The sequence below is a fragment of the Cervus elaphus genome, chromosome 13, assembly GCF_910594005.1.
Source record: "Cervus elaphus chromosome 13, mCerEla1.1, whole genome shotgun sequence".
NCBI classification, from domain to species: domain Eukaryota; kingdom Metazoa; phylum Chordata; class Mammalia; order Artiodactyla; family Cervidae; genus Cervus; species Cervus elaphus.
The window spans coordinates 45,061,294-45,084,299 of NC_057827.1; the positions used below are offsets into that span (position 1 = coordinate 45,061,294).

At 37.3% G+C, this 23,006-nt stretch overlaps 1 protein-coding gene and 1 pseudogene across 3 annotated transcripts in view; one reads left to right on the plus strand and one right to left on the minus strand.

The window, feature by feature from the left end:
• NUBPL (nucleotide binding protein like) overlaps positions 1 to 23,006 on the plus strand; it is a 225,120-nt gene that overhangs the window by 136,284 nt on the left and 65,830 nt on the right. The gene's annotated exons all lie outside the window — the stretch shown is intronic.
• LOC122707003 lies at positions 9,511 to 10,366 on the minus strand (annotated as a pseudogene).

A 23,006-nucleotide genomic window follows, 5' to 3' on the forward strand; every position in this document is an offset into this window, starting at 1 on the left:
AAGAACTTTGCCTATATTTTAATTGGGTTATTTTTTTATTGAATTATATGAATTCCTTATATATTTTGGATGTTGTTGTTGTTCAGTTGCTAAGCTGTGACTGACTCTTTGTGATCCCATGGATTGTAGCATGCCAGGCTCCTCTGCCCTCCACTGTCTCCTGGAGTTTGCTCAGATTTTATAGTTTTCATGGTACAGATCTTACAGCTTCTTGGTTAAATTTATTCCAAAGTATTTTATAGAGAGAAAATATTTTTGAGGAGATTTTTGTGTGAGAGTTCATATAGAAAAGAAAGATGAAGTTACCCTGAAAATAGAAACTGTTGTGTTTGTCACATTATTTAACAAATGATAGAACTCAAACTTTTCAGATGCCTCAGTGATGCTGTTCCTCAGGGTGTGCAGAACTTCAGTAGTTTGAATGGCAGAAAGTTCCTTGTTTCCCCTACCCACTTCAGCACTTGCCTGCATATCTGCAGTAGTTCTCAATTCCTGGTTCCTTTCCCTATTCAAAGCTCTATTTTTGTGTGCTTTCATCATTTCCTTTCTTCCTGATTTCTCCAAAATCTTCTAGAGTTGATAACTTTCCTTCACTGCTATGACATTAAGAAAGGGAAAAAGATATGAGAAAGAAAAGCAAGAAGAAGAAGAGTCATTGTTTTAAGTTTAATAAGACTTCATTCTTTAGGTGAGAATTGCTGTATCCAAAATGCCTTTCTTCCTCAAATCTAATTTGCACATTCATTATTGATTACAGTGATACCTCTATAAGTGCCATCAAGAAATTGTTACTTAAGTATAATTGATATAATTTAGGTCTATACTTAGAAATCATAAACTATTGTGAAAATGTTCTGAATAAAGTGAAAACCAAAGGTATTCATACCTTGTGAAAGGAGATTTGGCAAGTAAAATTTTCAGTGATTCTTAGAGTGGCCTGTGTCCTAAATAGTTGTTAGTTGGTGAATGTGTTATATGACTCTTAAAAGCCACAGTAACTCTAAATACTGCTTATTACAATTTATAGTGGTATTCTCTATAAGGCATCTTCTTTGTTTCAATTTTGTTTTGTTTTTTTCCCCAATTATTTTTATTAGTTGGAGGCTAATTACTTTACAGTATTGTAGTGGTTTTTGCCATACATTGACATGAATCAGCCATGGATTTACATGTGTTCCCCATCCTGAACCCCCCTCCCACCTCCCTCCCCATCCCATCCCTCTGGGTCATCCCAGTGCACCAGCCCCAAGCACTTGTCTCATGCATCCAACCTGGACTGGTGATCTGTTTCACACTTGATAATATACATGTTTCGATGCTGTTCTCTCAGATCATCCCACCCTCGCCTTCTCCCAGAGAGTCCAAAAGTCTGTTCTATACATCTGTGTCTCTTTTTCTGTCTTGCATATAGGGTTATCGTTACCATCTTTCTATATTCCATATATATGCATTAGTATACTGTATTGGTGTTTTTCTTTCTGGTTTACTTCACTCTGTATAATGGGCTCCAGTTTCATCCACCTCATTAGAACTGATTCAAATGAATTCTTTTTAATGGCTGAGTAATATTCCATTGTGTATATGTACCACAGCTTCCTTATCCATTCGTCTGCTGATGGCATCTAGGTTGCTTCCATGTCCTGGCTATTATAAACAGTGCTGCGATGAACATTGGGGTGCACGTGTCTCTTTCAGATCTGGTTTCCTCGGTGTGTATGCCCAGAAGTGGGATTGCTGGGTCATATGGCAGTTCTATTTCCAGTTTTTTAAGGAATCTCCACACTGTTCTCCGTAGCGGCTGTACTAGTTTGCATTCCCACCAACAGTGTAAGAGGGTTCCCTTTTCTCCACACCCTCTCCAGCATTTATTGCTTGTAGACTTTTGGATAGCAGCCATTCTGACTGGCATGTAATGGTACCTCATTGAGGTTTTGATTTGCATTTCTCTGATAATGAGTGATGTTGAGCATCTTTTCATGTGTTTGTTAGCCATCTGTATGTCTTCTTTGGAGAAATGTCTGTTTAGATCTTTGGCCCATTTTTTGATTGAGTCATTTATTTTTCTGGAATTGAGCTGCAGGAGTTGCTTGTATATTTTTGAGATTAATCCTTTGTCTGTTTCTTCATTTGCTATTATTTTCTCCCATTCTGAAGGCTGTTTTTTCACCTTGCTTATAGTTTCCTTTGTTGTGCAAAGGCTTTTAAGTTTAATTAGGTCCCATTTGTTTATTTTTGCTTTTATTTCCAATATTCTTTGTTTCAATTTTGAATTTCCTATATAATTTAAGATTCTAAATATTTCTGATGAGGGAGTATCCTGTTTTGTTGTGACTCTGAATCTGTCTGGTTTACTTGATGAAACCAAATCTATCTGGTTTGCTTGGAAAACATACATCTCATGGTGGTACTGCCTTTTCGTCCTGCTGCTAATCAACCTAAAACAAGAGAACAGTTTTCCCCCAGGATCAGATAATCTTTGAAATTCTGGATCTGCATCTCTGCTTATTTCAAGTAATTAGGATGACATTCTAACCAACTCCTCAGAAACTATGTTGCACTATTTCTTTATAATTAAGGGTAGGACAAAGCAGAGTCCTTTTGAGAGGAAATCAAAGAAATAGCCTGGTGGCTCAGATGGTAAAGCATCTGTCTGCAATGCAGGAGATCCGAGTTCCATCCCTGGGTTGGGAAGATCCCCTGAAGAAGGAAATGGAGATCTACTCCAGTACTCCCGCCTAGAAAATCCCATGGACGGAGGAGTCTGGTAGGCTACATACAGTCCATGGGGTTGCAAAGAGTCAGACACAACTAAGTGACTTCACTTCACTTCTTCAAAGAAATAGTAATCAGAAAGGTTAAAGGAATGAAAATATGTGGCTTGCTGATTTTCAAGCTAGCCCATAACCCTGTTTCTCACCTTACTCAGATTAAGGATAATGTATTAGAAAGTTAATGAAGAAACAAACTGTCAGTTATTTACATTGGGGAAGTCTTAGCATCTAGATAAGGAGAATGAAAAAAAAGAAACATAGGGAAAATTTTACCAAGAGGGAGCCAGTGGGAATGAAATAGATATGGGAAAAAATGTGATCTTTTACATGGAGAAGGTAGAGCAATAAAGAAATTTAAGACTAAGTAAGTTAGTCTTATGTCACATACATAAATAAAAGGACCTGTTTTGTATTACAGATAATGAATAGATACATTGTCTGAAATTTGTGCATTCTATATTTAAACAAGCTGTTTAGAAATCTTCTGACTATGCATTTTTGAATAATTTATATTCAAAATACAATTTGTCATCTGTAAAGATGTTGATGGAACTGATTTGCATTAAAACATTCATCATGATTCTGAGTAAGAAAAATACACAGAATCACAGAGCACTTAATTACGTTTCTTTAAAAATAAGTGTCAAGAAAAGCATTTAAAAGTAAGATAAAATGTAGTACCTAAGGGAAAATTTTATCTCAGAATTCAAAATATTTTATAGCTGTGCATGGGATAATAGAATTATTTTATGTATTTTAATATATACATTGGGACTCCCTTGTGGCTAAGCTGGTAAAGAATGTGCCTGCAATGTGGGAGACCTGGGTTTGATCTCTGGGTTGGGAAGATGCCCTGGAGAAGGGAAAGGCTACCCACTCCAGCATTCTGGCCTGGAGAACTCTATGAACTGTATAGTCTGTGGGGTCGCAAAGAGTTGGACACAACTGAGCCACTTTCGCTTTCAGTGTATACATTATGTTGAAGGTTTTTTATTATTTATTTTAATGGCTTTGCTTTTCTAAATGAACTCAGACTCCTTCCTTCTTTTCTTGTTTAAAGTATGATAACACATTTATAGGATACTTGGAAAATACCAAACAAGGTTACATACAGTTTCAGTATATATTGCAATTATTTTTTAAAAAAGATAAAGATTTCTAGTTGGAGTTTCAATATCAAACTCTCAATAATTAATAGAATGAATAGACAGAAAAGCGGAAGGATGTAGTAGACTAAAAAGCACTATGAACCAGTTCAACATAATTGAGATTTATATAGTTTTCACGCAATAGCAGGATACAAATTCTATTCAAGTTCCCCTGAACTGTAAACCAGGAGACATTGGAACATATCTAGGGATATAAAACAGGTACAAAAATGTCATGGGCAGACTCCTTTCTTTCATCAGTTCCCTGTAGGTTCAGGATATCTCTCTTTCTAATTAAGAGATATTTGACCTGCATTGGTAATTTTTGGAATTGTATTTGTGCTTATACTGTTTTCTATCTTTATACTTTGATTTGTAGCTGGAAAAACTGTTTCTTTTACTTCTTCTGAGTAGTACAGTAAAGTCCAGTTAATAAGACACTGGTTGAGGCTGGAAACTATAACCCAGAGCTATTATTTGCATATTAAAAAGAAAGACATTCTATTTTGGAACCCAGTTCCTTTTAAATAAGCTGTATTTACACGTAGTTATAAGACCTAATGGAGATCAAAAGCGTTGGTAAACTATTATCGAGAAATACAATATGTATATGAATAACACATTATGAAAGGAGTTATTTGTTAACTCACTAGGTAATCAGATATTTTGTAGATGTATATTATCGAAATGGAATAACATTCTAAAAGTTCTATATATAGAAATAGTTTGTGACACATCTGACATTCCTTTCCTGTGTGAAAATTTAGATAATATATCTAGAAATCTTGTCATTTAGAAGATAATTTTAATTATTTTTGTTATTGATGAAATGTTAAGGTTAGACTCTTTTCTCTCTCTTCTCTCTTAAACATTCCACATCTTCCTTTGTAGAAAGAGGCAAGGGAAAACAGCAGGACAATTTGAATTATTATTACTCACATAGAAATGGGAGATTGGAAAATTAGCATCTAAAAAGTGAAATATTCCCCCAAGGTTAATTCATTATAACTTATTAAATGGTAATGTTTTTAATCTGTTTCTCATTTTTTCTGTATCCTGACTCTGTATATTCCTTATTTGTGGTGACCTATGCAGATGACACCACCCTTATGGCAGAAAGTGAAGAGGAACTAAAAAGCCTCTTGATCAAAGTGACAGAGGAGAGTGAAAAAGTTGGCTTAAAGCTCAACATTCAGAAAATTAAGATCATGGCATCTGGTCCCATCGCTTCATGGCAAATAGATAGGGAAACAGTGGAAATAATGTCAGACTTTATTTTTCTGGGCTCCAAAATCACTGCAGATGGTGATTGCAGCCATAAAATTAAAAGACGCTTACTCCTTGGAAGGAAAGTTATGACCAACCTAGATAGCATATTAAAAAGCAGAGACATTACTTTGCCAACAAAGGTCCATCTAGTCAAGACTATGGTTTTTCCAGTAATCATGTATGGATGTGAGAGCTGGACTGTGAAGAAAGCTGAACGCCGAAGAATTGATGCTCTTGAACTGTGGTGTTGGAGAAGACTCTTGAGAGTCCCTTGGACTGCAAGGAGATCCAACCAGTCCATCCTAAAGGAGATCAGTCCTGGGTGTTCATTGGAAGGATGGATGCTGAAGCTGAAACTCCAAAACTTTGGCCACCTCATGCGAAGAGTTGACTCATTGGAAAAGACCCTGATGCTGGGAGGGATTGGGGGCAGGAGGAGAAGGGGATGACGGAGGATGAGATGGCTGGATGGCATCACCAACTCGATGGGCATGAGTTTGAGTAAACTCCGGGAGTTGGTGATGGACAGGGAGGCCTGGCGTGCTGCGGTTCATGGGGTTGCAGAGAGTCAGACATGACTAAGCGACTGAGCTGAACTGATTAGATGATATGGGCTTCCCAGATGGCGTTGGTGGTAAAGAATTCAATGCAGGAGACTAAAGAAACATGGTTTTAATCCCTGGGTCGGGGAGATCTCCTGGAGGAGGGCATGGAAACCCACTCTGTTCTTGTCTGGAGAGTCCCATGGACAGAGGAGCCAGGCAGTCTATGGTCCATGGAGTTGCCAAGAGTTGGACAGGACTGAAATGACTTAGTACAGCATAGCATACACATTAGAAAATATAAAAGATTGATAATAAATGTGGGTTAAAATAATATTTAATACTATTCTTTGAAATTTTTAACCCAGTGTATTCTTTGTTGATGTATGTATGAAGGGATATGGTGAGAAAATGAATTTTCTAAGAAAAAAAGTAGGAATTTATATTATTTTTGAGCAGAAATATTATTTATAGAAAACAACAAATAACAGTATTTTATTTCTCTTTGCTGAAAATTTTGATTATCTGCAGCTAGGATAAGGAAGAAAAAAAAAACCAATAATAAGTTGAGTAAATATTGACTGAATTTCATCCATATCATTACCTAGATGATTTTGATTTCTAAATCTGTGCATCCCTTAGCGTTTCCCATAACAAGTTGTTCAGGCCAAAAATCTAGGACTTATTCTTAATTTCTTTCATTCCCTACCTTATATATACACTTAGCAGCAAATTCTATAGATTTTACATTCCAGATAGATCTTAAATCTATCTACTTCTCTCATCTTCTCCACCAACCTAGTATAATCTATCATCATTTGTTTAGAATAGTGCAGGAGCCTCCTAGGTGATATCTCTGCTTTCACTCTTTCTTATATTTCACTCTGTTCTCCAATGATATTCAGAATGATCTTTAAAACCTTCCCTGCTTAAAAAAAAAAAAAAAAAAAAAAAAAAACCTTCCCTGCTTAAAATCATCCATATGCTAGGCAACCATCTTATTATTTGTAAAACTTGAATATAAAGAAAATCAAGTATTTATTTTACTTTTCCTGTACTGTTAACCATAAAATTGATGAAGAAAATTTTTTACAGAAATATTTCAGCTGATAAAGAAGGAATGATAGAATTATAGTCATCAGCATTTTACAACTCTTAATGAAATATTATAATAGATCTAAGTAATTAACACTGGTTGCATATATATATATTTATAGACTTCCCTGGTAGCTCAGCTGGTAAAGAATCTGCCTGCCATGTGGGAGACCTGGGTTCAATCCCTGGGTTGAGAAGATCCCCTGGAGGAAGGCATGGCAACCCACTCCAGTGTTCTTGCTTGGAAAATCCCCATGGACAGAGGAGCCTGATGGGCTACAGTCCACGGGGTTGCAAAGAGTTGGACACCACTGAGTGACTAAACACAGCACAGCATATATATATAGAGAGAGAGACAGACAGACAGACAGACAGAGAGACAGAGACAGAGTATACTATATATTTATCTACCTCCTGTTTAGCGTACGTAGCATAAACTATGAAGCAGTCTTGTTTGAAATTCTAACCTGAATCTGATTAAACCTTATCTCACTACCAGTTTATAGGAAATACAGGAGACAGAAGAACATGTTAAGTGACACAGGGAGGTCCAGTCAGGAAATCCAGAATTGGAAAATCTTGTAGGACTCAGTTTTTTCAACAAATAAATTACAGGGGAAAAAAATAAAGGAACAATGGTTTATAGATTTAAAGTGTCAGGAAACATTAATTGCAATGTCTGGGCCTTATTTTGATTCTGATTTGAACCAGTAAACTTTTTCAGAAAATGATACACAGGGAAATTTGAACACTTATCTACATAGTTGATGATAGTAATAAATTATTATTGAAAATAATGTATAATGGTGATAATATTGATTGTGGTTATATTTATAAGAGTCCTTATCTTTTAGAGATACATACTAAAATGAAATGATGTCTGAGGAGTAGGTAGGGAATAAGTAAAAGTACAGATTAAGCAAGACCAGCTACAAATTAATAATTGTTGAAGCTGGATAATAAAGATATCAGGATCCATTTTGCTTTTCTCACATATGTCTTAATTTCCTTTAATAAAATTGGAAGCAAAACAAGAAGTCACTGTGCCTATAGTCAAAAGTATTTATCTTAGCAGGTTCTACCTAAGATGACCTCTCCTTAGCTCATCTCTGCCATGTTTACCTTTGTTCAGAGTGTAGTTCTTCCTTTTTCTCAGGTACTACAAGTTCATTCCCATTTTAGGGCCCTTGAAATTGCTGTTCTATCTACAACCCTCTTTTCCTGGACCTTTAGTGTCTGTTCCCTCTTAAAATTCAGGTCTCATTTTAATTTTTTTCAGGTCTTATTTTAGTGTTATCCCAGAAGAGCTGGCTGTGATAATCATTTCATCTTATTTGTCACAACACTTACCGTGATTTGACATTTTCTTTTATATTTATTTATTGACAGTTTCCACCATTAGAGTGTAAGCTGCATAGTAGTGGTGATAAGATCTTGACTAGCATGTTCACTTTTAAATCCCAGCACTTCAGGTGAATACCTGGCAGATGCAGCTGGTGGTTAATAAATGTTTTGAATGAATCAGTGAAATGTTTGTGCAGCTGGTAAATTATTAATCTTTTACATTTGGAATATTAACAGTATATACTGTTGTTGCCTAATGAAAGTATTTAATATTCAGCTGGCATTTTCATTATTAATGTTTTCAAAGGCTCATGTGTGGGAGAATTAACTGTGTAGCAAAGCTTCAGAAAGATTTTTTAAAATTCACAAAATGTCACATCTTCTGTTAGCATTTATTTAAAAATATTTGTATTTTGGGTAATTAATGTCACATCATGTCTAAAAGCTGTTTTTCATATCTGGATAAGCAGAGGTTAAGTTTTATGATATGTGTTTATATGTGATATAAAAATTTGGCGAACATTTCTTGGCTTATGTGAATAATAGACACTTATAATTATGTCTTCCATCATGAGGGAACTGAGAAATAATTTATAGGTAAATTCATAGAGGGAATGAGTCTGTAAAAATATGTACAAATAAAAATAGGTACATACATATATGAGGTGTCATTCAAAATAATTGCTTAAGGAAGTTGTTGTTTATGGTTATTGAGTAAAATGATATGTTTCACTGGTAAAATAATTTTTATCCTAATATTTATAAGTAGAAACACAGAAGACTGGTAGATTTTCTCCTCCTCGTGTCCTCAGGATACTTCCGCTCCAGAGCACGTTTTGAGCTCCAGAGTTGGGCTGGTTTTGCTATGGCCAGGGTGGTTCCTCTCACCATCCTCCATGTTTGGCGCACAGGAGTCTTAGATCATGGCCTTTCCACTGGAAACATGATGCTGTTGCTTCTCGCCTTAACTATCTCCTGTTAGTTGCTACAGACCAGAGAACTTCTTTAGATTTGACTCTTGATCAAGACATATTTTATTCTAAGTGGGCTTGTTTGTTTGCTCTTTTGCTTATTTCCCCATTTATTTCTTTATTTAATGCTAGTTTATTGTGGTTTGTCATGTAGAAAGCACTAGCTGTGAGATTTTAGAGAATAAGATAGAAATGAACATGACATAATATACTTACTCCAAGGATGTTGCCTTGGATAATTACACTTTTTGGAACATCTCTTCTGGAATTGCCTTTAGAATGAGTTCTAAAGGCTCATTCATTTATAGTCCTATCTTAGGTTTAGGAGGAGTCAGAGAAAATGAGCCTTTCCTGTCTCCCTGGGAGAGGGCTATAAAGACAGAATTTCATCAGGCTCCAGGATCTCATAGGGCCTAGTTGTCCACCAGAGGAAGTGCGGATTTCCCTTGTCCTGGTCCTGGCCTTGCTCCCAAGCTTATCCTCCAGTGTTTAGAAGTCATTCAGTTCTCAAAACCCCCTTCCTTTAGTTCTCTAGCATTTTCACTCAGGGAAGAAGGCTGCTTACCTGTGACAGGGTCCTGGGGGAGTTGTCATCCTACAGGATGGTGAGCAGAGACCTCCCTAGTACCTTATTTCCCATCCATTGTGCTTAGAACCTGAAGACTGGAGAGTCTCGGGGTCTCTCAAGGCTGGCAATAGGGGTTTTGGTGAGTTGTCCTGTTTCTTCCTGTCCAGAAGGAAGCTCAGTCTGACTTCAAGATGATGTCTGGTCCTCAAGGGATTACCACTGCCCACAGGCAATTCCAGGTCAGATGACGATGCCTCTGGAGGCAGAGCAGGCTCTGGGCAAGGATTCAGTTTGGGGGCTTCAGTCTCACATAGTTCACTGAACTGTTTCACCAGTGAGTTTGGGATGTGGTCTCTGCTGCTGGGGTTCACGGGTATCCATGCAGTACAGAGGGTGGGGGTGCAGGCACTGGAGTCCTGGGACTGATTAAGGCCCTGCCAGTGCTCCTCTGTGGGTCGTTTGGGGTGTGGGGTATGCACTTAAACAGGAGAGTACAGGAGGCCTGCAGTGGGGGAATAGGGATCTGCCAGCAGAGCGATGGCATGCCATGCCGTGGAGGCCGTGTGGAGTGACTTGGGTGCTCTTGGCCGAGCCCTTCTCAACCAGAAGGAGTAGAGTGGTTAGGGCCCAGCTGCAGCCGGTGGATGCTGGGCCCCATTTCCACCTTCAGATGCCCAGCAACTCCTCCAGTTTGTTAACTAATGGTGACTTACTTATCCATTCTCCCTTTAAAGGACATTGAAGTTTGAGCCACTTTTTCTTTATAAAAAAGAAATTATTGCACTGAACTTCTTTGTGAAAGCAATAACACTTTTTTAGGATATATAATTTGTGTGTTTAAGATTCACAAATGAATTTGATGTTTTCTTAGGTGCCTTAACATTGTACTAAGTTTTTTGAGAATCCCTTCCTTTCTTCCTCCTCATTTCTTTCTCTTTCTCTCTCCCTTTGTTTGAAAATTTAAATTATTCTCTTATCAAATTTCAGTTATTCAGGATAGTGTTATCAACCATGATCATCATGTTTTACTGCAGATCCTCAGAACTTATTCATCTTATAGCTGAAAGTTTGTGCTCTTTAATAACCTTTCCTTTTCCCCCCACCAGCAACTACTTTTCTACTTTGTATCGATGAGTTTGAGGTTTTTTAGAAAAAATGCTACATATGAGTGATACTATGTCTCCTGATGTGAAGAGCCAGCTCATTGAAAAAGACCCTGGTGCTGGGAAAGACAGGGCAAGAGGAGAAGGGGGCAATAGAGGATGAGATGGTTGGATGGCATCATCAAGTCAGTAGACATGAATCTGAGCAAACTCCGGGAGATAGTAAAGGACAGGGAAGCCTGGCATGCTGCGGTCCAGCTGACCCAAAAAGTCAGACACGACTGAGTATCTGTCATTCTCTACATGGTTTATTTCACTTAGCTTTATGTCCATCAATGTTGTTGTTCCTGGTAGAATTTCTTTCTTTCTCATGGCTGAAAAATATTCCTCTGTGTGTGTGTGTGTGTGTGTGAGAGTGAGAGAGAGAGAGAGAGACAGAGAGAGAGAGAGAGAGAGAGAGAGAGAGAGAGATCTCCTTTATTCATTCCTCCATTGATAGACACTTAGGTTGTTTCCATATCTTGGTTCTTGTGAATAAGGTCACAGTAAACATGGGAGTGGAGATATCTTTATGCTATTCTATTCTAATTTTCTTTGGAAATATGCCTAGAAGTGGGATTGCTGTATCACATGGTAGTTCTGTGTTTAGTTTCTTGAAGAACATCCATATTGTGTTCCGTAGTGACTGCATCAATTTACACTCCCATTAATAGTGCACAAGAGTTCTCTTTTTCCATATTCTTGCTAACGCTTATTATCTCAGTGTATTTTTTTTTTTTCTCAGTGTATTTTTGATGATATTCATTCTAACAGGGGATATCTCACTGTGGTTTTTAACGATTTGCATTTCTCATTGATTAATTTTTGTTTTTGAGCACCTTTTTATATTCCTGTAGTTATTTATATGTCTTCTTTGGACAAGTGTCTTTTTGGTTCCTCTGCTTCCTTTTAAAATCAGATTGTTTGGTTTTTGCTGTTGGGGTTATGCATTCATTATGCATTTTGAATAGTAACCCCTTATCAGATATTTGATTTGCAGATATTTTCTCCCTTTCAGTAGGTTGCATTTTCATTTTGTTAATTGCTTTCTTCACTGTGCAGAAACTTTTTAGTTTGATGTGGTCCCACTTGTTAATTTTTGCTTTTGTTTCCTTGCTTTTGGTGTTAAATTCAGAAAGTCATTGCCAAGACCAGTGTCAAGGAACTTAACTCCATTTTATTCTAAGAGTTCTACCGTTTCAGATCTACTTTCAATTTGTTAATCCAGTTTGAGTTGATTTTTGGGTGTGGTATAAGATAGGAGTCCAAGTTCCTTCTTTTGCATGTGGCTGTCCAGCTTTTCTGACACCTTTTATTGAAGAAATTACACTTTCTCCATTGTATATTCTTGGGGGAACCAGTTTTTGAAAAAATCTTTAACAGGAACTAAATAAGTAAATCAGAAAATTTATTTAGTCGTGCTGTAATTACTCATAATGAAATTGAGTTGTTGCCACAGTTAGTTTTATGGGAAAAGGACAGAGGTCCTGTATTTTCAAAACACAGAGTTGAGGGTAGCTTGCAAAAATCTTTACTAACTATATCAGAGCATAAGGTATTGTGCATAGGTCTTTAGGTTAAAGATAGTCCTGCAGAATCATTTGTGTCTCAGAAAGTTTCTTGCTTAACTAAACTCTGAATGGTTTTCAAAGACATGACAGGACCTATGAAATTGAGTATATATGTTTAAGAAAATAAACTTAAAATGAGGAAGGAGTTTTTGAAAGAGCCAGACATCTTACTTGTAGCTTCATGGGTAGTTGGTTTTTCCCTCAGTTTGATGGCCATCAGTAGGAAGTCTACTTTTCCTATGGTGATGATGCCTATAGCACCTCCTAGTATAAAACCCAGAGCCTGCAAACCACCCAATAACTATCCGTATTGATTTTAGGTGCTCCATATTTCTGTGAATGACTATGTCAGAGAACAAAATTAGGAGTACTGGTAAAAGTTTCATGTGCAGAATTTTGTTGCCAAATGTCTAGCGCAAGCCTAAGATGATTGCTGATTGAAAGGGCCTAGCTGAAGAATGCTAACCAGTCATTCCTAAGTTGTCTTATAGAACCCTGAAAATGTTATGTTCTGAACTTTCATCAGGAGTCTACTTAATAATTGATTCACTTTACTGTGCAACAGAAACCATCGCAACATTGTAAATCAACTATGCTCCAATAAAAATTAATGTAAAAAAAGAGTCTATGTAAGAGATGTCTAGGTCTCTACTTCCTTTGGAGGATGATGGAAAGAGAATGGGATAGAAGGGATGGGGGTAACTGTTATTGAAAAGCAGTATGTTATATGGAAAGAATGTGGGCTGTGGTGACGAAGGTTAGTAGCTTTGGTGGTAGGAGTTGTGGAAGATTTCTGATTGTCTCTGTTTTTCAACAGAATGAGACTTTTTATTGGGCATGTGTGTACCTGGCCTGAAGATGAAATGGTGAATGAGAGACTTGTCTTCTGCCCTTTAGAGAGAGATTTACTATTTAAACAGGATAGCAGCTTGGTTCTACTGTTAGTACACATTTCTTCCAGTTTTCTTGGTTTGTGCCCAAGTTTTAGACTTAGTTTTCTCCCTGTTGGTCTTTCTTCTCTCCTATTTTTATTTTTTAATATGTCACTGATTGAGGAATTCAGAGAGAGAGGGGAGATACTAGCAGATTGATTCAGGCCATAAAGTTAACTTACATTTTATGTTGGGAATCCTCATATATTTCTTTACTCTGACTTATTGTCCTCTATGTTAATATTTCAGAATTACTAAGACTATACCTGATTCATGGAGTTAATTTCTTACATCTAGATATCCTTGCTTTCTGATGCTAAAGTAGCTTGGTCAGAACTTCAGCCGTTAATTTGTTCTTCCATAACTATTTTGCTGTCGTTTTTAAAATGGGGACCATTTTTAAGGTCTTCATTGAATCTTTGTTACAGTATTGCTTCTGTTTTTTTGACTACAAGGCCTGTGAGCCCAGCTTTCTAACTAGGGATTGTACTCACACCCTCTGCATTGGAAAGCAAAGTCTTAACCACTGGAATGCCAGAGAAGTCCCTAGTTTGCTGTTTTAAATGCAAGAAATCAAACTTCATACTATATGCCTATGCCAATGCAATTTTGAAAAAGTATGTGTTCATCATATTAAACAAAATTATTAATATTATTTTTCAACTGGAAGAGAAAAAAGAATTCTCATGTTAAATGTGCCTTGAAATTCATAATCCGAAAACAGTAGTCTAGTTGATAACAAAGATTTTTTAAACAGATAGCCGTGATATTTAAATTAAAAATGACTTCTCTGGACATTAGTACTGAAACTAAGAGAAAATATGTTCCAGAATAGCAGTATATGACATTATTATCTTATTTGAGAAACCATAGCTTACTAACTAGAGTTAGTTGTGGCTCAGATGGTAAAGAATCTGCCTTTAATGCAAAAGACCAGAGTTCAGTCCCTAGGTCGGAACTGAAAAGAGAATAGCTGTCCACTCTAGTATTCTTGCCTGGAGAATTCCATGGACAGAAGAGCCTGGTGGGTTAAAGTCCATGGGGTCGCAAAGAGCAGGATACGACTGAGCAACTAACACTTGTATTGAGTCTCACCATTATCCAATTATTTTTCTTCTGTTGCATGGCATGGCTTACACTTCCTACTCTGGACTGCATTCTGTTATGTGTGTACCACTGGAGGCAGGGATAGATACAGGAAAATTGTAGTGCAAGTTCTATTGATTTGCAGGTTTTTGGTGTAGTTTTTGTTTGAGAAGAGTCTAATGATACTTAGTAATATTAATTTCCAGTTTTATAGACAACAAACTGAGGTCTCAAAAGATGACTTTCATCAAGATTACAAGTGATATACCAGATTTGGTTTGTTTTTGTCCTCCTGTCCCCATTTCATGGGCACAGGAGCTTCAGTTAGTTTGTTCATTGCTGTATTCTCAGTGCCTAGAACAGCACTTGGCACATGCAGATGTTGGAATTAATTTCTTAGGGTTAAACTCCATAATGATGATTCTGTGTACCCTCTTATATTCTGGCTTTAGGCATGCATATTAATGTGTGATCTGCAATATTAAGATAAATAAGAGAACACCAGATACCTGTTTAGGAAAGAACAATTTCTAGATACATTACCACATTCCCTTGCTCACCAGGGTACAAGATTATTGTGAACAAGTCTGGGTATAATGACCAGTGTTCATAAATGAGAATGAAGGAACAGCTGTTCATTTAATAGTCTTTTAATGAGATGCATAAAATTCAGTCCGTTTTTCTATTTCTTTGCAATTTGGTTGTTTCAGGTTTCTTAGATGTCTTATTGGATACTTCTAAAGTAATTATGTAGTTTAGGAAGTTGGGAAATTCGGAAGTTGATGAGATGGGAAGTAGATTGTTTCATGTGTTTTCCCCCCCTCTGTCCACAAACCTACTTCCAATCTGTATCTGTATCATCTTCATCTCTGTTCTTTCTCCATCCTTAATCTTTCTCAAAATCCTTTGTTAAACGCAGCTTGGTCGTTTGTAGTTTGTAGCAGCTAAAAAGCTGCTACATTTTTAGTTTTCACTAGGAAAAATCATTTCTGACAGTACATTTATTGTTTTTTCTTCAGATATGTAGGTCACAGGTCTACTTAACAGGAGCAGGATACAGGTCACTAAAATGTAGAAATTTAATATATTCAAACAACAGATGTGACTTCTTTTCTGCTCTTTTCTTAGCCTTTATTTTTAGTCATTTATATATTTTTAAATTGTACTTTGACACAATGTTTTCATGCTTAATTTTACTGGTGAGAAATTTCCTTTAATTTGCAAAAAGCCATTTAAATCAGCTTATGACATCTAAACATATGGAAAATATATTTCTAAATTACATTTTCAGACCATTTTGGAATGTGGTGACCTCAGAAATCGACACATATTTTCTTAGCACTTGATTAGAAGAATAGACATGACATGCTCATTGAGACGGAGAAGGCAATGGCAACCCTCTCCAGTACTCTTGCCTGGAAAATCCCACGGATGGAGGAGCCTGGTCGGCTGCAGCCCATGGGGTCATGAAGAGTCGGACATGACTGAGCAACTTCACTTTCACTTTTCACTTTCATGCATTGGAGAAGGAAATGGCAACCCACTCCAGTGTTCTTGCCTGGAGAATCCCAGGGACGGGGGAGCCTGGTGGGCTGCCGTCTATGGAGTCGCTCAGAGTCGGACACGACTGAAGTGGCTTAGCAGCAGCAGCAGCAGCAGCTCATTGAGAGAAATTTTAGTATTGACTTGCACTACATGACAAATTGCTCTTTAAAGTAACTTTTTTCAATATGATACTAATTATTTAATGCTTTTTAGAAAATTAGTGATCTCATTTCCGCTTCAGAAGAAAACCTCTATATATCAGAAAAAGGTATTTTTATTATCCCTATTTTGCAGAGTAAGTTTTAGGCAAATCATTTGATTTCTCAGTTTCAGTTTCCTTATCTGGAATGTCAGATCCATGAATCAAGGTAAATTGGAAGTGGTCAAACAGGAGATGGTAAGAGTGAGCATCAACATTTTAGGAACCAGTGAACTAAAATGGACTGGAATGGGCAAATTTAATTCAGGTGACCATTATATCTACTGCTGTGGGCAAGAATCCCTTAGAAGGAATGGAGTAGCCCTCATAGTCAACAAGAGTCTGAAATGCAGTACTTGGGTGCAATCTCAAAAATGACAGAATGATCTCTGTTCATTTCCAAGGCAAACTATTCAATATCACAGTAATCCAAGTCTGTGCCCCAACCACTAATGCCAAAGAAGCTGAAGTTGAATGGTTCTTTGTAGACCTACAAGATCTAGAACTAACATCAAAAAAAGATGTCCTTTTCATCATAGGTGACTGGAATGAAAAGTGGAAAGTCAAGAGATACCTGAAGTAACAGGCAAGTTTGGCCTTGGAGTACAAAATGAAGCAGGGGAAAGGCTAACAGTTTTGCCAAGAAAATGCACTGGTCATAGCAAACACCATCTTCCAACAACACAAGAGATGATTCTACACATGGACATCACCAGATGGTCAATACCAAAATCAGATTGATTATATTCTTTGCAACTGAAGATGGAGAAGTTCTATACAGTCAGCAAAAACAAGACCTCGAGCTGACTGTGGCTCAGATCATGAACTCCTTATTGCCAAAGTCAGACATACATTGATGAGAGTAGGGAAAACCACTAGACCATTCAGGTATGACCTAAATCAAATCCATTACAATTATACAGTGGAAGTGACAAATGGATCCAAGGGATTAGATCTGATAGACAGAGTGCTTGAAAAACTGTGGACAGAGGTTCGTGACACTGTACAAGAGGTAGTGATCAAAACCATCCCCAAGAAAAAGAAGTGCAAAAAGGCAAAATGGTTGTCTGAGAAGTTACATAGCTGAGAAAAGAAAAAAAGTGAAAGGCAAAGGAGAAAAGGAAAGATATACCCGTCTGAATGCAGAGTTCCAAAGAATAGCATGGAGAGATAAGAAAGCCTTCCTCAGTGATCAGTGCAAAGAAATAGAGGAAAACAATAGAATGAGAAAAACTAGAGATCTCTTCAAGAAAATTAGAGATACCAAGGGAGCATTTCTTGCAAAGATGGGCACAATAAAGGATAGAAATGGTATGGTAACAGTATGTTAGTTGTCTTCTATCTTTTATATACATCTTCAGTATGTATGCTATCTTCTGCTAACAGAAGCAGAAGATATTAAGAAGTGGCAAGAATACACAGAAGAACTGTACAAAAAAGATCTTAATGACCCAGATAACCCCGATGGTGTGATCACTCACCTAGAACCAGACATCCTGGAGTGCGAAGTCAAGTGGGCCTTAGGAAGCATCACTATGAACAAGGCTAGTAGAGGTGATGGAGTTCCGGTTGAGCTGTTTCAAGTCTTAAAAGATGATTCTGTGAAAGTGCTGCACTCAATATGCCAGCAAATTTGGAAAACTCAGCAGTGGCCACAGGATTGGTAAATGTCAGTTTCCATTCCAGTCTCAAAGAAAGGCAATGCCAAAGAGTGTTCAGACTACCACACAGTTGCACTCTTATCACATGCTAGCAAAGTAATGTTAAAAATTCTCTAAGCGAGGCTTCAACAGTATGTGAACCAAGAAATTCCAGATGATCAAGCTGAATTTAGAAAAGGCAGAGAAACCAGAGATCAAATTGCCAACATCTGTTGGATCATAGAAAAAGCAAGAGAGTTCCAGAAAAGCCTGTACTTCTGTTTATTGACTACGTTAAAGCCTTAGACTGTATGGATCAAAACAAAGTGTGGAAAATTCTTAAAGAGACAGGAATACCAGACCACTGTACTTGCCTTCTGAGAAACCTGTATGCAGGTCAAGAAGCAACAGTTAGAATTGGACATGGAACAACAGACTGGTTCCAAATTGGGAAAGGAGTTTGTCAAGGCTGTATATTGTCACCCTGCTTATTTAACTTACATGCAGAGTACGTCGTGCGAAGTGCCAGGTTGAATGAAGCACAAGCTGATATCAAGATTCCCAGGAGAAATATCAGTAAACCTCGGATATGCAGCTGACACCACCCATATGGCAGAAAGTGAAGAAGAACTAAAGAGCCTCTTGATGAAAGTGAAAGAGGAGAGTGATTTTTACTGGCTTAAAACTGAACATGCGAAAAACTAAGATCATGGCATCCGGTCTCATCACTTCATGGCAAATAGATGGGGAAGCAGTGGAAACAGTGACAGACTTTATTTTCTTGGACTCCAATATTACTACAGATGGTGACTGCAGCCATGAAATTAAGGCACTTGTTCCTTGGAAAAAAAATCTATGACCAACCTAGACAGCATATTAAAAAGCAGAGATATTACTTTGCCATCAAAGGTCCTCTAGTCAAAGCTTTGGTTTTTCCAGTAGTCATGTATGGATATGAGAGTTGGATCATAAAGAAAGCTGGGCACTGAAGAATTGATGCTTTTGAACTGTGGTTTTGGAGAAGACTCTTGAGAGTCCCTTGGACTGCAAGGAGATCAAACTAGTCCATCTTGAAGGAAGTCAGTCATGAATATTCATTGTAAGAACTGATGCTAAAGCCCAAGCTCCAGTACTTTCACCACCTGATGTGAAAAACTGACTCATTGCAAAAGACCCTAATGCTGGGAAATATTGAAGGCAGAAGAAGGGGACGAGAGAGGAGGAGATGGTCAGATGGCATCACCGACTCAATGGACGTGAGTTTGAGCAAGCTCTGGAAGCTGGTGATGGATAGGGAGGCCTGGTGTGCTGCAGTCTATGGAGTTGCAAAGAGTGGGACACGACTTTTAACAGCTGATCTGTTAAAAGGGCTTTTGTACAAGATAATCTCTAGAGTCTCTGCTATCTCTGAAATTCTCTGTTGAAAACCATTTCAAGATGAGGATACAGAGGCACCCCAAGTTAAGCAGCTTGGTTAAGTTCAGGCAATCAATTAATAATGAAACCTTAATATCTGACTTTCTGACTAACCTGTTTTTTGACACTTTCACACAACCCTTATACCTAAAACTGCTGATATCTCCCCTTCTTTTTTTTAAGGTTAGAACCAAATCATTTTTTTTTCCATTTATTTTTATTAGTTGGAGGCTAATTACTTTACAATATTGTAGTGGTTTTTGTCATACATTGACATGAATCAGCCATGGATTTACATGTATTCCCCAACCTGATCCCCCTTCCCACCTCCCTCTCCACCCTTCTTTACTGAAAGCACATCAGTTTACAAAAATTATTCTACATATATAATCCTTTTTATTTTCTAAAAGCTCAAGTATATGTCTGTAGTCTCAAGTTAAATCCTTATAATTTAGTAGGTGCTTATTCATATTTTTAAAAGGAGGAGGTCTTTATAAATAGAGGTTCCCATACCAAACAAAGGGCTTCCTTGGTAGCTCAGTTGGTAAAGAAGCTGCCTGTAGTGCAGGAGACCTGGGTTTGATTCCTGAATTGGCAAGATCCCCTGGAGAAGGAAATGGCAACCCAGTCCAATATTCTGGCCTGGAAAATCCTGTGGACAGAGGAGCCTGGCAGGCTACAGTCCATGGGGTTGCAATAGTAGGATACGACTTAGCAACTAAACCACCATACCAACAAAGGCAAATCAGAAAACAAAGCATATTTTGAGCTGTGTTGTAGGAGAAATAAAGTAAGTTAAAGTAAACTGATCTTATATATAGCAAAAGAAAAAAACAGAAAAAATTCTTAAGTGACAACTTTTGTCCATCCTTTTTGTGTAAATTATTCCACAATTTGTATTTGAATGTGTGATAAGCATTGGAATGACTCAAACTTTCTGCTGTTGGCTAAGTGTATCTCCATCATGAGTGTTTATGGAAAGAAGTTTTGTATTAGTGGGAAAACTGGGTTAGGTCTTCTGCCTTTAAGGGTCTGTGATTGAATCCCCTCCCCACTCCTTACCTCAGTGGTAGTTCCCCATACAACTTTTCAGGATGCATCTATTTTGTAAATTATGACATTTTATAGAAATATAACATACTAATTCCTAGATAAGCCAGAATGAGATATTTTAAGATGGTAGTTAGGACTGATCAAAACAAATTTATATTTCTTTGTAAAATTCAGCTAATTTTTTCCATAAGAAATATGATCATTCCATGAAATAAATTTGCTAAATATACCAGTTTGCTCTTATCTTTCTTGTTTTTATATAAAGTGCTCCCATTAAAAAAATTTTTTTAAAAAGCTTGTGTTGTCATTTTGGTGCTTTTGGATAAGAATACTTTTTATTCACTTTTTCCTCTAAGCAAATCTCTCACAAATGTTTTTTAGCTTACACAAACAAGTCATTGTCACATTTTCTTTTTTTAAGTTATTTGAAGGAATCTTACTGATTATTTAATTTTAACACTTGATTTTAGCAGAAGAGGATAGTTAGGGCCACAGAGGTTAATTAGTTGACCCATGATAATATAGTTAATTAGAGACAAAAATGATTGGAACTTAGGTATACCAGTTTCCCAGACTAGAACTCTTCTGTTTGATGAAGAGCTATCTGGATTCTTATCTATATCCAGCTAGATTCATAGTCTTGATTTTTGCTGAACTCCTTCTTTCCAGTGCCGTTTTTTAAAAAATCATAGTAATTAATGTCTGAATCAGAATTTGAAATCTTAAAGCTGCATTATAATAGCTCATACTTAAAATGTAGCTTCATATGGAGCTATGATTCCTCACAGTTGGTTTTCTATTTGATGTTAGATCTTTAAATTTTTGGATTAAAACCTAGTGGGCCAGTTTAAGAAACACCGTGTTCAAAATTGTAGGTATTTGCAACCCACTCCATTGTTCTTGCCTGGAGAATCCCAGGGATGGGGTCACACAGAGTCGGACATGACTGAAGTGACTTAGCAGTAGCAAAAGCATATTTATTTTCTGTCTTAGTCCTGAGAAGTTATTTACTTTGTTTCAGACAATTGCTCCACATAATATTTTGTGTGTAGATGGTTGGTAGAATGATGATTCTATGATTTATGATTTATTGGTTGAAAACAAAACCAAAATTTAGTGTGGGTTATTATTATTACTATTAATATTCTTTAATAACACATAGTCAACATTTCCATGGTTATAAGACCCTTACTTTAATTTGTTGTTGTTATTCAGTCACTCAGTCATGACTGACTCTTTGTTACCCCATATACTGCAGCATGCCAGGCCTCCCTGTCTTTCACTGTCTCCCAGAATTTGCTCAAATTCATGTCCACTGAGTCAGTGATGACATCCAACCATTTCATGCCATCCAACAAAGATGTTGGATGTCGCCCCCTTCTCCTCCGGCTATCTGTCTTTCCCAGTATCAGGGTCTTTTCCAATGAGTTGGCTCTTTCAGGTGGCCATAGTATTGGAACTTTAGCGTCAGCATCAGTCCTTCCAATGAATATTCAGGGTTGAGGGTTGATTTCCTTTAGGATTGACTGGTTGATCTTGCTTTAATACGTAAAAGACTCTTAAAGGATCATGTAAGGAAAGAATACTATGACATACCGTAAAAAATACTCAGAAATAGAGGAAACATCATTCTAATTAACCAGTAAATGGGAAAAATAAGGAAACAAATGATTCTTCTATTTCTTACTTATATTATGTAAGTAAATAATTTTCTGTGAGTCTGTAGTGTTTACTTTTTTTTTTTAATCATACTCTGAAAAAGTGGTGTAGTAAAGCTCATTTGTTCTTGGGGTTGTGCTAATAGAACAAGGCCTTGGAGAATGGGCTTGGAATAGTGATGCTGCTCCTGATACTCTGGGAGACTTGGAAACGTGACGAGTCACACAGACCAGAATTTATATCCCAACTCTGTCACTCACCATCAGCCCCATCTTGGGCAACTTTCTTAACTTCTCTAATCCTCAATATTCTTACCTGTATAAAAAAGAAATTATAGTACCCATTTTGCAGTGTTACATAAATGTATCTACCTTAGACTCTCAAAAACTACTCATTGCCATTTGCTCTCCTTTACCTGTTACCTGAAGACGCTTCCCCCCACCTCTTCCCTGTTCACTAACCCAGTTCTTTCTGATGCACCATAAGGCTCAAGTGTAGGACTCTAGATGACAGGTAATGGAGCTCAAGAAATGATCTGGAACAATTAGTCAGATCCCCCCTAGCATTCAGTACTATTAATACATTGGGTAGATTGCTTTCCAGGAGCAGAAGGTCCCTGCAGTTCTGTAACATCTTTAAGAACCTCCTTCAGGACCTTGGATCCTCCCAAATACAGTATTTTTCCTAAGGAGTTTCTTAAAAAGAGTATTAATAGTTTTCAATTTTTTTAGAGAGAGTCCTACACATCTAAATATATTTTATAAACTGTCCCAAATTAGGTTGGGTTTCCCTGGTGGCTCACATGGTAAAGAATCCACCTGCGCTGCAGGAGAACCGGATTTGATCCCCAGGTCGGAAAGATCCCCTAGAGAAGGGAATGGCTACCCACTCCAGTCTTCTTGCCTGGAAAATCCCATGGACAGAGGAAGCTGGCAGGCTATAGTCTATGGGGTCGCAAGGAGTCAGACATGAGTGGGTGACTAAGCTTGCAAATTAGGTTAATAAGGTGGTTTGTTACTCCTACTTAAAAAAAAATTCTGAAGCTTCAGCCTTTA